The sequence below is a fragment of the Capra hircus genome, chromosome 23 (assembly GCF_001704415.2).
Source record: "Capra hircus breed San Clemente chromosome 23, ASM170441v1, whole genome shotgun sequence".
Taxonomy (NCBI): domain Eukaryota; kingdom Metazoa; phylum Chordata; class Mammalia; order Artiodactyla; family Bovidae; genus Capra; species Capra hircus.
The window spans coordinates 24,408,912-24,420,772 of NC_030830.1; the positions used below are offsets into that span (position 1 = coordinate 24,408,912).

At 43.1% G+C, this 11,861-nt stretch overlaps 1 pseudogene; it reads right to left on the reverse strand.

Moving 5' to 3' along the window:
* LOC108633454 lies at positions 6,121-6,626 on the reverse strand (annotated as a pseudogene).

Here is an 11,861-nt window from a genome sequence, read left to right on the forward strand (position 1 = left end):
ACAGAAAAGTCAGAGGGCCTCCTTGGCAGGGTACAGTGGAACGGGCGCATATCCCATAGTTGGAGGGTAGATGACGCCGAAACTCAGGTTCATGATTTAAGCATAAAAGTAATAGGCTCCAGAAAAAGTCGAATTCCTCTTGGCAAGTCTGCTACACCTAAATTAAAGCTACAATTGGGACAGCCTGAGGCCTGGAAACAAGGGATGTGGATCTTTGCAGTGCAATGAAAAGTCCTCATTCTGGAGGTCTCTGCCTTGCAGGACAACACGTGTCCCCAACAGGTTCTGCCACTTTTGCCTTACTGACACTAGACCCATCATAACCCATTATAGCTAATAACATAACCCATTAAGTCAAAACAAGTACCATCAGGGATACACTTGGGTCTGCTAAGGAGAAAAGAGACTGTTCCTTGAAGGAGCTGTGGATCCTGGCTGATTTGTACCAGCAGATCAATAGGAGGTCAATGGGAAGCAGAATATAAAGTTGTTAATTAATATGGGAGCATTCTTTCTTTCTTTTTTTCCCTTGGCTGCCCTGCACAGTCTGTGGGATCCTAGTTCCCCAAACAGGGATTGAACCTGGGCCCTGGGCAGTGAAAGTGCAGAGTCCTAACCACTGGGTCATCAGGGAACTCCCCAGCCAATAGGACTGTTAGAACCCCTCAGAACATACCACTCAGATGTCTCCTTGGCACTTTGAAAAGTGATGCCCACACTCAATGAGCAATAAATGCTGGAGCTTCTTTTTTAGGCAGTGGAAAAAGGAACCAAATATCTCATAGAAGGGGGTATACTTGAGTGGATTTATTAGATGAGGCGGGAAATTGAACCAGGTTTACCATGTGAGGGCCAAAAGGACATTTACCAAAGTAGCGAGGCAGGATATGGTAAGAGGGATAAGATTCACTGAGAAATGCACTGGGGGCTCTCCTTTATGGTCCAGAGCTCATGGTGAGAGATGTCATTATAGAACTGAGCTCCTTGATGGGAATGATAACAGCCTGAAATATAAGAGGTCATGAGAGTGCCTTAACCATTAGAAACAAAGTAAATTCAGCTGTTGCAGTGAGAGGCAAAGTTGGAGAGGCAGCGAGAAGGGCCTGACCTACAGAAAGCTGTTGTTGCTGTTGAGTCCCTCAGTCACGTCTGACTCTTGGCTACCTCCATGGGCTGCAGCACACCAAGCTTCCCCGTCTTTCACCTTCTCCTGGAGCTTGCCCAAACTCATGTCCATTGAGTCAGTGATGTTATCCAACCATCTCATCCTCTGTTGTCCCTTCTCCTCCTGCCTTCAGTCTTTCCCAGCATCAGGGTCTTTTCCAGTGAGGCCATCAGGTGGCCAAAGTATGGCGCTTCAGCTTCAGCATCAGTCCTTCCAATGGGTACTCAGGGTTGATTTCCTTTAGCATTGTCTTGTTTGATCTCCTTGCTGTCCAAGGAACTCCCAAGAGTCTTCTCCAACACCACAGTTCAGAAGCATCAATTCTTTGGCGCTCAGCCTTCTTTATGGTCCAACTCTCATATCCATACATGGTTACTAGAAAAACCATAGCTTTGACTATATGGACCTTTGCCCACACAGAAAGCTGTGGAGATGGTTAACAGAACAGATCATCCTTATGGGCAAGATAAATGGGTAAAACAAAAGAACTGTTCAATCTATCCAATCAAAATAATCAAGGATGAATGATCAAGAGGCTAAGGCCAGCTTCCCCAGTACAAACTCATGATCCCTCCCGCATGCAGTTTCTATATCTGAGTCAGTTTTCACTCCCAGAACTCTTAGCTAAACCACAGAAGATATCTCACATTAAGGAGACAGAATGACTCAGTCACTTGATATCAGCCAGCCCCTTTGTTGTGCCTCAACTGTTGGCACAACAAAGTAGCCGCAGTTGGAGGGATGGAAGGCAGGTATCGGCTCAACAGCCCCAGCTCGCACTCAGCAAGCCTGCTCTAGCTGCAGCTGCTACCAAAGACCAGCACTATGTCCCTGGTACAGCACCACCTCTTGAAGAAGACCCGGCTTAACTTCACTAAACTCCTACTCTGGAAGGGGAAATAATTCATCTTGATTGGAATCAACAAATAGTCCATGGGATGGATTTGGCTGTTGGGGTTAGCAGGTATAAGCTATTATATAGACAATGGATAAACAACATCCTACTGGGTAGCACAGGGAACTATATCAAATATCCTGTGATAAACTATAATGGAAAAGAATATAAAAAAGAATGTATATACATATGTATAACTGAATCACTTTGCTGTACAGTAGAAATTAACACAACATTATAAATCAACTATACTTCAATTCAATAAAGGACAGAAATGGTATGGACCTAACAGAAGCAGAAGATATTAACAGGTGGCAAGAATACATAGAAGACCTATACAAAGAAGATCTTCATGACCAAGATAATCATGATGGTGTGATCACTCACCTAGAGCCAGACATCCTAGAATATGAAGTCAAGTGGGCCTTAGAAAGCATCACTACGAACAAAGCTAGAGGAAGTGATGGAATTTCAGTTGAGCTATTTCAAATCCTGAAAGACGATGCTGTGAAAGTGCTGCACTCAATATGCCAGCAAATTTGGAAAACTCAGCAGTGGCCACAGGACTGGAAAAGGTCAGTTTTCATTCCAATCCCAAAGAAAGGCAATGCCAAAGAATGCTCAAACTACCGCATAATTGCACTCATTCCACACACTAGTAAAGTAATGCTCAAAATTCTCCAAGCCAGGCTTCAGCAATATGTGAATTTCCAGATGTTCAAGCTGGTTTTAGAAAAGGCAGAGGAACCAGAGATCAAATTGCCAACATCCACTGGATCATCAAAAAAGCAAGAGAGTTCCAGAGAAACATCTATTTCTGCTTTATTGACTATGCCAAAGCCTTTGACTGTGTGGGTCACAATAAACTGTGGAAAATTCTGAAAGAGATGGGAATACCAGACCACCTGACCTACCTCTTGAGAACTTATATGTGGGTCAGGAAGCAACAGTTAGAACTGGACATGGAACAATAGACTGGTTCCAAACAGGAAAAGGAGTACGTCAAGGCTGTATATTGTCACCCTGCTTATTTAACTTCTATGCAGAGTACATCATGAGAAACGCTGGGCTGGAAGAAGCACAGCTGGAATCAAGATTGCCAGTAGAAATATCAATCACCTCAGATATGCAGATGACACCACCCTTATGGCAGAAAGTGAAGAGGAACTAAAAAGCCTTTTGATGAAAGTGAAAGAGGAGAGTGAAAAAGTTGGCGTAAAGCTCAGCATTCAGAAAACGAAGATCACGGCATCTGGTCCCATCACTTCATGGGAAATAGATGGGGAAACAGTGGAAACAGTGTCAGACTTTATTTTTTTGGGCTCCAAAATCACTGCAGATGGTGACTGCAGCCATGAAATTAAAAGACGCTTACTCCTTGGAAGGAAAGTTATGACCAACCTAGATAGCATATTCAAAAGCAGAGATATTACTTTGCCAACTAAGGTCCATCTAGTCAAGGCTATGGTTTTTCCAGTAGTCATATATGGATGTGAAAGTTGGACTGTGAAGAAAGCTGAATGCTGAAGAATTGATGCTTTTGAACTGTGGTGTTAGAGAAGACTCTTGAGAGTCCCTTGGACTGCAAGGAGATCCAACCAGTCCATTCTGAAGATCAGTCCTGGATTTTCTTTGGAAGGACTGATGCTAAAGCTGAAACTCCAGTACTTTGGCCACCTCATGCGAAGAGTTGACTCATTGGAAAAGACTGATGCTGGGAGGGATTGGGGGCAGGAGGAGAAGGGGACAACAGAGGATGAGATGGCTGGATGGCATCACCGACTCGATGGACACGAGTTTGGGTGAACTCTGGGAGTTGGTGATGGACAGGGAGGCCTGGTATGCTGCAATTCATGGGGTCGCAAAGAGTTGGACACAACTGAGCGAGTGAACTGAAGTGAACTGATACTTCAATTTAGAAAAAAAAATTTTTTTTAAATCCATACATCCCACCTCTTGAGTTTGCCTTTCCTATTTATAGGACCTGTTGCCCTGAAAAAATAGACTGCTAGATATTTCTCCAGCAAAGATGTGTTGATTCAGATCATCAAAGAATTGCACTTTGGGGTCTGCATGGCAAGCCACATGCGAGTCCCAAAACAGCAAGGGAAGGAGACCCCTTTTATAGAGGGGGAAAGGAAGTCAGGAAGACTGTAGTTTTTTTTTTTTTTTCTTTTCTTTTAAAGAAGAGTCTGAGGCTTTTCATTGGCTGAGTCCTTGCTGGGAAAAAGGCCTCTGTCTTCCTCCTGTTGGGCTCTGGTATTGTAGCTGGGCATGAGAGCTCCCTCTTCTGGTCTCCCAACTCTACTTCATTGAGGTTCTTTAATAATTTGCGGGGGGCTTCCCTGGTGGCTAAGTTGATAAAGAATCTGCCAGCAATGCAGGAGATCTGGGTTTGATCCCTGGGTTAGGAAGATCCCCTGGAGAAGTCATGGCCACCCACTCCAGTATTCTTGCTTGGAGAATCCCCATGAACAGAGGAGCCTGGTGTGTTGCAGTACAAGGGGTTGCAAAGAGTCGGGTACGACTGAGCGACTAAGCACACACACAATTATTTTTTACAGGCCTCAGCACCATTTTTCAAGGGCTTACAAAGTGTTTGATCTACTAAAAGGAGATCCTGCAAAAGATCACATTTGAGTAAGGAACATACTTTGTAGCAAACAAAGTGTGGTAGTGGGTACCTGACCATGGGGTCATAGCCCTATTCTGAACTGCACCACACAGAACAATGTAATAGTTGTGATAGAACTGAGAGGCTGGCTGGGAGGAGGTACCTTAGGGTATATTCCCTAAACCCACCACCATTCTATGGTGTGGTGTTCCTGACAGATAGAATACATGCGTCTGAACCAAGGCCCTGCCTCCCCACACATCCAGAGACCCACTGGGAGAATTCTTTTCTCCTGTTCCTGAAACTCTGGGCTCTGAGGGCTTACAGATCTCGGCTCCAAGGAAGAGGATGTTCCACCAGGGTGCACAGCAGGAATCCCATTCAAGTTTTGTCTACTGCCCAGTGCCTTCAGCTTCCTCATACCAAGAAATGAGTAAACTTGGAAAGAAGTCACCTGCTCAAACAGGTAAAGGATCATCCTGAGGTAGGCCTGTTTTCTGTAACTGCAGAAAAACCCAAATGAATTTTTTGGCCAACCCAATACAGTGGGGGCATGGGAGACTGTATTTGATCCCAGATAATCTGCTTGGTACTCCCTTGCAGCAGCCTTAGCCTGAGAAGGGCAAAGTGACCAGGAGCTCAGACTTCTAAGGCCTAAGAGTCCTGGCCATCCTGTTTAGGAAAGCCACCTAGACCAGCAAAAGTGCCCAGGGACACCAACGTGGACAATATTGATAGAAGGTGGAGATAAACGACTACTGAGTGGGTCTCAAGACCAGCTGCAGCAGTGGAGACTCTAGTTTTCCCCACTAACCTTTCTCTTAGAAGTTTCCCTTGAGGAAAGATGCCCACCAGCATGAAAAGAGCTGCCTCACCCAAAGCCACTGCAACTTCCCAGGAAACTTCCTCCTGGAATTCCACTCAGCCTCAGTCCAACTCCCCCTTGGGTACTGATCCCAAGAGATTAAGAGGTAAAAAAACCTCTTATGTTCAAATTTCCATCTCTCTCTCTTTCATATATATATTTGTTATTGTTTGCTATCTTTGAGTACATGTAATTTTGTGTTTCTTATTTTTTAACTAAACATTATGTCATAAAGTACTCTTTTCACATATTATTACAGATTACTCCTAATTATAGTTTTAATGTCAGTATAACATTCCCTTCATTTGCGGTAGCATAATTTTTAAAAATTTTTTTGGCCACATCACATGGCATGTGGGATCTTAGTGCCCTGTCCAGGGATCAAACTTGTGCCCTCTGCAGGGGAAGTGCAGAATCTTTTTTTTTTTTGCTATTAAAAGCTTTATTGTTTCCATTTGGTCCAAGGCTTGGGAGAGGGCTCCAGGGTGTTAAAAAGTTGCCTAGTGGCTGCAGAGAGGGGCTTCAGGCAGAAGCCCTGACATTAGTGGGGCCCCTCAAAGCCCACTGGGCTCCAGAGGCTCCTAGTTGTGCTTGAGGGTGAGCCTTTTGAAGAGATATTCGCCCAGCCCAGCCTAGGGACTAGCCAGCTTTCAAGGTTGATCAGATGGTCACCCATCTTCTTGATGAATTTCACCTCCTCATCTAGGAAGTTGTTCTCCAGGAAGTCACGGAAGTAGGGGTCTCCTCAGGCAGAACCCAGGCCACGTAGATCCAAAGGGGCCTGGTACAGGTTTCTCTCCAGGAGAAGGGTGGCTTCCATAGCATCCTGGGTTTTACCCCACTCATCTTAAGATGGTTTCTGCATGTTCAGGAAAAGGGCCCTGCCGCCATGTTGGTTTTGCATTTTCAAGAGGCTATCATGCTCCCCCTTGGCCAATTCGAGGAAAAAGTGGCCCCTACTCTCCAGAGCCACATCTTTGAGGTTGAAAGAGAAGCCCAGAGATGAGTAGGTGTAGGAGGCCAGCAGATGCATAGAGATGGTGGCCTGCATCTCAGTGAAATAATTCTGACAAATCTGGGAGCCCATGGTTGATTGGTAATAAGCAGTTTAGCTTTAAAAAAAAAAAAGGTGTTGGCTGGACCCGGTGATCACAGACAGCTCAGGGGCTGATTCTGAAGGTTGCTACTGGGAAAAAGGTTGGAGGGTGGTCAGCAGCTGGAGCAAGGGGCAACCCTGGATCTGTTTGCTGGGACCTTGGAGTGAATGCACTGCTGAAAGCGTGGAGTCTTAACCACTGGACTTCCAGAGAAGTCTCTGTAGCATAATTTTTTAAAAACCATCTTGTATTGTTAGGCACTTAGATTTATTTATATTATATAGTGGACTGTAGCCTACCAGACTTCTCCATCCATGGGATTCTCCAGGCAAGAATACTGGAGTGGGTTACCATTTCCTTCTCCAGGGGATCTTCCCGACCCAGGGATTGAACCCGGGTCTCCCACATTGGAGGCAGATGCTTTAACTTCTGAGCCACAGGGAAGCCTCATTATATAGTATATCTTCCATAAAATCAGTATCTTCCTTCAGATGTTTATCTTCTTCAATGGATTTAAATCCTGTGTACTCAAGTGATCCAGTGGGAGGGTGTGAACCGTATCTTGGGGGCCTGTGGTATCTGTTAGCAAACTGCTTTCTCCAAAATGATAGCAATCTATCTTGCTGCATCAAGGAGGATTTCAGCATAGTCCTCCCATCATTCAAAATGATCACTATAGACTTTGTTGGTAGTATCATTAATGTAAAACAGTACCTCATTATCATACTACTTTGTTCTTGGTATCTTTTTGGAAAATCATAACTGAAGTTAAATTTATTGTTATTTGAATTTCCTCTTATGTATTAATGTTCCTGGGATTATTGACATTTTTATAAATTGGAAGGCACACTCTCACCTCTGTCACCAAATTAGTGAATGGGTTTCTGATGAGTAAAATTCAAGTAGAAGCAAAGTCCTAATCTATTGCAAAGTGCACTGGACTTGGAGTCAGTGGATGCTGCTTTGAGTTCTGAGTCAGTTATGACTTTGTTATGTTGAGAATGTTTTAGACCATCAATAAAATGGAGAGACACCAAAGTAGGCCAGGCCCTATTTTGATTCTTCCCCCCGCCCCCAGCTTTTTTTGCAAAGAAGGTTGGAAATGACAGAAAACAAAAATAGGAATTATTCAGAAGTATTTCAGTCCCTTGTTTTGCTCTACAAAATGCTGTATCAAGCAATATTCAGGGGACTTGCCTGGTGGTCCAGTGGTTAAGATTCCATGCTCCCAATGCAGGGGGCGTGCGTTCAGTCCTTGGTCAGGGAACTAAGATCCTACATGTCCCACAGGGCAGGCCAAAAAAAAAGTAACACCCAGAAGTACCTACCTTATTCTGCCCTCCACCTGAAGGTGGAATCCTCAATTGTCTACATTGTTCAGGGCACTGGGACTGGCCAGCATAGTAATATCAGTTTAAGCAGATGGTGTTTGATGATAGAGGGGTTAGTGGGCATCTGAAGTGGAAATTTTGTTGGCAAAACAGAGAACCAGGCCAAGATGGGAAGGAGCTGTCACCTAAAAACATTATTTTATGTTTCATGGTCTCAAAAATTTAAGACAAATTGGGCTGTTTGACAAACTGACATTAATGCCAATTGACATTAACAGACACTTTGCAAATGACAGTTATTTTAGTCTATTTAGGATTATATTATTAGTTTTTCTTTAATTTTTCAACAAACATTATTAAAGCACTAAGCTAAGTGCTAGAAATATAAAAGGAATAAAACAGTTCCAGCCCTCAAGGAAGATCATAACTTAACAATGGAGACCACCACTTAAAAGATTATAACTACAGGTAATTCCCTGGCAGTCCAATTGTTAGGACCCAGCACTTTCACTGCAGCAGTCCTGGGTTCAATCCCTGGTCAGGGAACTAAGATCCCACAAGCTGAGCAATGTGGCCAAAAAAAAAGAGTAACTACAATAAGGCTTCCCAGGTGGCACAGTGGTAAAGAATCCACCTGCCAATGCAGGAGACGTGAGAGACACAGGTTCGATTTCTGGGTGGGGAAGATCCTCTGGAGTAGGAAATGGCAACCCACTCCAGTATTCTTGCTGAAAAATTCCACGGATAGAGGAGCCTGGGAGACTACAGTCCATGGGGTCGCAGAGAGTTGGACATGACTGAGTGACTGAGCACACACACGCTACAAGACAGTGTAATAACCACATCCATCAAAATATACTTGATGACTTTCTTCTCTTGTTTTGAGTTATATGTGTTAGACTTCTAGTGTTCTAAAATATCTTGTACTTTTAAATACTAATCAAAGAAATTTGAGGCTGAAAACTTGGAAAAGAGGCCAAGATATCATGATCCGAAAGGGTGGGAGATAAATAGAGGCCACTAAGATAGTGGTCATTTGGTATTAATAATTTCATTCCAGTTGATCCTTGAACAGTGTGGGTACCTACCCTCCTGCAGTCAAAAATCTGCATATAATTTATATCTGACTCTCTACATTCATGGATTCAATCAACATCGGATTGTATAGGACTGTAGTATTTACTATTGAGAAAAAAAATCCATGTATACATCGATGCACACATGGGTTCAAACTCATGTTGTTCAAAAGTCAACTGTGTTCTGTGATGTTCCAGTAAAAACACAGAGACTTGCCAGCGAGCCATGCTAAAAATTACACTCCAAGGGTACTGCCATGGGACTAACAGGTAAGAGAGAGAGGTGTGAAAGGAATTGGAGGGCATTGAGAGACTTCAGTCCTTGTTAGTAAAAATGCTAAGAAGGAAAGAAAAACTGGATTCCCACAAGAAAGGAGCAAAGCAAGGCATGGTGGTTCCATCACAGACTGGATTCTAATTCCAGGCTCTCTCTTTCTCTATTTATGTGTTTGTCCTTGAAGAAGTTGCACAACCTTTCAGATCTTCCGTTTCCTCATTTGTAAAACAGAGATGTAGCAGAGCCCTCTGCACAGAATTCTCATGAGGATAAAAGGATAGAAAGCATCTAAGTGCTTGGCCCAATCCCAGGCACATAGTGTCTGCTCAATAAGAGCTGGGATTTTGTGTTACCATTATTTTTCTCTCTTATCTTACAAGTAGCAAGATGGTGTAACAGGGAACATTGGTGGGGCATTTCCTCTTTCACTGCAGCAAATAACAGTGAAACCACACTTTCAGGTCATATTGATAGTCCTCGAAGATGTCCTGAGAAAATGTCGTTAGACCCCAACGGTGTCCCGGACTCAGGTGTCCAAAGACCAACTATTACTATTTCTCACCCTATCTCTCTAACCTGCAGCCAGCAGAAGTGAAGGCATCTTGGTGACTTACAGCAACCATCTGCAGAGAGGACAAAGGTGCTTTCTGTTCTGGTGGGAGGAAGAAATAATGAGCTGTTTTGTATTGCAACCCTCACAGTCAGAATGTCAGGACTGGCTGCTTGCCCTGAGCCTGAACGACCGCCAATAACCCATTTTAATGGATTTAATCCATTAAATTTAATCCCTCTCAAATTCTTAAAAGTGGCTTCAAAATGATTGTGAGAGTTTGGGGGGCAACTTTTGAGTTTTAAATATGCACGAATAAATTAGGTGGCTATTTAACATTGGGCTTGTTAGTCTGTGTTTGCAATACAACTGATAGGATATATGCATTATTTACAGTGCCTTGTGGACTCAATTTTGTAAGATTTATGAGATGGTGGATGTGTTTGTACTTGAGTTAAATTAAAAATAGTGGTTGTCATTTATCATGTAAACTTAATTTAAACCTCAAGGCCACACTTTCCCATTTTTATAGCCAAGGGTGTCTTTATCCTTCAAGATCATACTTGGGTCACCAAATTGCATCCTGGCTTAATCAGTACATTTTCAATAGGTATCCACAGGAATCTAAACATCATCATGGGTGTCTGTTCTACAATGTGGTTTTTATACTCTGGAAAATTCTATGACCTTTCCAATATTAAAAAGAAAAAAATCCTGTTTGTGCTTAAATTAGCCAGAATTGACTTCTGTTGCTTACTGCAGAGAATCCTGACTGATAATATACGTTTCATTGATCATTTTTCATGTAAAATGTGAGGAGTGTTAATTAAACATTACTAACCCTAAATAGAGTATTAAAGTGTTAAGTAGTGAAAGTGTTAGTCACTCAGTCATGTGTGACTTTTGGGACCCCCATGGACTGTAGCCCACCAGGCTCCTCTGTCCATGAAATTCTCCAGGCAAGAATACCAGAATGGGTTGCCATTTCCTTCTCTAGGGGGGTCTTCCCAACCCAGAGATCAAACCTGGGTCTCCCACATTGCAGGCAGATTCTTTACCCTCTGAGCCATGAGGGAGGCCCCAAAATATTAAGTAGGTAGTCCAATTATCTTTCTTGCAAATAATTACCACAGAAATTACTGCACATTTAAAAATGAAATTAGGCCACTTTTCATTGTTCTTTTTCTATTTTCTTTCAAAGAAATCTATTGTTACAACCCAACTTCAGTGGACAATGGGAAGGGCAGGAGGCTGGGAGCTGAGAGATGGACAGGCTGAAATGAAAGCCTTTGAATGAGGTCAGGTTTGGAAAAGGAAGGTAAGAATGCAGCAATTGTCTGAGTCTGTTCGGACTGTTTCAGAACAAAATATACAGACTGAGACTTAACAGACTGAGAATTAATCAACAGACATTTATTTCTCACATTCTAAAGACTAGGAACTCCAAGATCAAGGTGTTAGCAAAGGTAGGCTTCATTCTGAGGCAGGCCTCCTTTCTTGATTTTTGACTTGTAGGTGACCACCATCTTGCTGAGTGCTCACAGAACCTTTTCTTTGTGTGCGTGGGATGGGGGCAAGGATGAGGGAGGTGGGGAGGGCTCTTTTGTGCCTTTCCTTTTTCTTACAATGATTTTTTAAAATATTTATTTTATTTATTTTGCTGAATTGAGTCTTGGTTGTGGCACTTCTGATCTTTGTTGTGGCATCCAGAATCTTTAGTTGCAGTATGTGGGATCAAATTCTCTGACCCAGGTTCCTTGCATTGGGAGTTTGGAATCTTAGCCGCTGGACCACCAGGGAAGTCTTCTTATAAGGGCGCTAATCCTACTGCGAAGGGCCCCACTCTCATGACTTCATCTAAACCTAAATACCTCCTGAAGGCCCATCCTCAAATACTATCATATTGGAGGTTAAAGCTTCAACATACAAATTTTGGGACGGCATCATTCAGTCCATAGCAAAAGTTATACAGAAAAGGGGGACAAGACTTG